Source organism: Peromyscus maniculatus, chromosome 3, assembly GCF_049852395.1.
Source record: "Peromyscus maniculatus bairdii isolate BWxNUB_F1_BW_parent chromosome 3, HU_Pman_BW_mat_3.1, whole genome shotgun sequence".
Taxonomy (NCBI): Eukaryota; Metazoa; Chordata; class Mammalia; order Rodentia; family Cricetidae; genus Peromyscus; species Peromyscus maniculatus.
The window spans coordinates 138,217,025-138,220,116 of record NC_134854.1 but is presented as its reverse complement, the minus strand read 5'-3'; positions in this window follow the sequence as shown (position 1 = coordinate 138,220,116).

Here is a 3,092-nt window from a genome sequence, read left to right as displayed (position 1 = left end):
CTGCCAACCCGGCCTAGGCAACTGACACTTGGTGGTGGTGGCCTGCGAATGTGGGTGGGGACCCCTGGGGCGGCCCTGCCCTTATAGCTACCACTGGACAGAGGCCTCAGTGTAAGCAGACCGGGGCCTTTCACAAGCCCTGACCCCTGACGGGGTGTCTGAGAATGCTGTCTATTATCCGAATCACAGAGCACAAAGAGGCCACGTGGGGCCTCATATAGGCCAGGCGCCTGCCATGAACCCATAAGGGCTCGGGGTCTCCACCCTGCCTGGCAAGTCCCCTGACCACAGAGGTCAAGGACATGCTCAGAGTCAGCAGAGGGTTCTGACACACAGGAATGAGAACCATTTCCTCCAGCCCCCCACAGGACAACAAAGAAAGAGCAGGCCTGGGGCAGGATCCCTAGGGGCTGGGGTTCCCAGGTAGCAGGGCAGGGACCCTCCAGAGTCTAGGGGAAGGGGCCTGAAACATGACAAGCCCCTGTCGCACACTGTCGGCAACTGTGGGGCGTGCCTCCTGACAGTGTCCCCACTGTCCCTTCTGGGCACCCTGGGAGTCACAGTAGCAATGGCCGGGGAGCTACTGTGGAGTCCAGAGGATGAGGAAGCTATGCTGTGTGACATCAGGTGGCCATCTGAGCCCTCTGAGCCTTGGCATTCACGAATGCTAACTGACACCCAGGCCCTTGCTGGCACCAGGCAAATACGTACGCCGGGCGGGCTCTAGAGGCTCTCCTGAGGGACCCAGAGGAGTGGGGAGAGAGGAACCCCAGTTCCAGAGGCGGCAAGTGGGCAGACACCAGGCTCACGACAGACCGGCTGCTCCAACACGCGGCTGTTTTCTTTGGGCACAGCCGTCCCGTGTCTTGGATTCCATGGTCCTCTTGAGATCTGAACCGAAGCTCATGCCCCTGGGGTCACCAAGAGGTTAGGGACAAAGCGGAGGCTGGGTGAAGAGCAGCGGGACACAGTGGCTAAGAGCTTGAGTTGGGACACTGAGCAGGCTGGGTGGCTACTGGCACGTGGCCCCACCTCTCTGGTCCTCCGTGTCCCCACTCGGGGCTCCGTCCACTCCTGACGGTGTCTTCCCTCCACCCCGCTCCCAGCACCTTTGTCCTCCACTTGTGGGATGTCAGAAGCCCTTCCTGCAGGGGACCTTCTCCAGTCCCCAGGCAGAGCCCCTCTTCCCAGCGCAGCCAAGGCCCCCAATGTTATTGTTTCCAATTGAAGAAGAAAAACATTTCCTCTTCTCCCTCTTCCTTCCCCTCCCCCCAGCTCTGCCCTGCGTAGTCGCCAGCGGAGCCTTGCTGGAGGGGGCAGGGGGGCACTGACCTAGGGGACATGCCCACCCTCGTCCTCAGCAGCAAGGGAAAGCTTTCCTCACCCTTCCCGAACTCCAGGCTTCTGCACCCGGGCAATGGCCTGCGCCGGTGCCTGGGGATCACGTTTAAGGCCCTCCACGGGTGCTGACCAGGAACAACTGCACATGCCACGCTGGAAGCCAGCTCCACAGCTGGAAGCAGGCAGGAACTTACATGCAAAGAGACGTGCCGAGTAAATTCTAGAACGCTCCTGGTGCTGGCTAAGCTTGAGACCCTCTTTCTACTGGACAGGGACAGTGACAAATGCTAGATGCTAGCGAGTCATTAAAGACGTGTTAGCCCCAGACCGAGACTTCTCCTTGATCTAATCAGGAGCCAGGAGCAGGAGGGGAAGGGCCCTGTCATCAGTTGCTGGCAGCCGAGTGGCTGGCTGGGGGTGTAACTACTTCAGTCAGTGTGCTGGGTGCCATCTGTCTCCCAGCAGATCCCCAAATCTATCCTGGGAGGACCCCCCAGAGTCTCAGCAAGGACTCCCCTCCTCCCGTCCTCCCACATCTCTTCTCATCCAGGAATGATCTTGGTCTTGAGAGAAAGCTGAGTTCCAGTCCTACTGCTGATGCTCAGTTTCCCCATCTGTGAAATGGGCTCAGTGACCCCTCCCTGCTTTGTCTTCTGGTGCAAGGATGGTGTGAGATTGTGGTAGCAGACTGGGCATAGGGTTTGCCCCCCAGTAACCCACTGACTAGCGTGGGATTCAAGTGGGCTGGGACCCTGATCGACTGACCCCTCCTGCCTGGGCTCCCAGCCTTAGCAGGGCCAGTGGGGCCGTGGCTCAACCTTGTAGTATCGGTGCTATTATAACGGTCCACACCAGGAAACAGGCTCAGAGAGGGCAAGTGCCCTGCTGGAGGCCACACTGCATTTCCTACTTCAGTTTATGTGAGGGTATGCAGACCCCAGAATCTAACCAGGCCCCACATGCTGAAGCTGGGGTGACTCCAGAGTTCCACCAGCTTGGCAGGAAGTTTGCCCACCGTGCCCAAAACAATCCATCAGGCCAGCAAAGCCAAGATGTCATAAAGCATTATCCTCGAGGCTCAGTGGGGGGAGCTGCAGGATGCGGCAAGAAAGTAAGAGGAGAGGGACAGGAAGGAAGCAGGGAGGGGGAGGGGACAGGACGAGGACACGGAGAGTGAGACAGAGACCAGAGATAGAGGAGAGGGGAGGGGAGAGAGAGGCAGAGAGAGAAGGAGGGGGAGCAGAGGAAGACAACGGATAGGCAGCAGGCTAGAGGAAGAGAAAAAAGCCCATGGACGGGCTGCGCTGGGGAGCCCCAGGGAGGGCCTGGGGCTCTGTATACCTTGCTCTCCTGTGGCTAACACTGATACTATGCCATGAGTCTCCCCCTACAGAGGTGGAGGCAGGTCCCCTGAGTACTTAAGTTAGGGCGGGGGATGGTGGGGGGCTAGGACAGAAGTCTCCAATTTCCTGCCAAGGAACACTCCTGGCCATCAAAGCCAAGGCCATGAATGGGGTGGAATATGGCAGGCCAGCAGGCCGGCACAGTAACAGGAAGGCTGGGGTGGGGACCAGGGAAATGGGGGTAGCTGTAAGCTGGGCCCTTTCTGCTGACCCCTCAGGCACAGGGAAAACCCCCTCCCCACCCTTCCTTCCTATCCAGGGGGAGCAAGGCAGGAGAGGTCACCCTTCTGAGTAAGGGCCACCAGTCCTCAAGTGACAGCTGCAAGCTGATAGGAGATCCTGATTGAG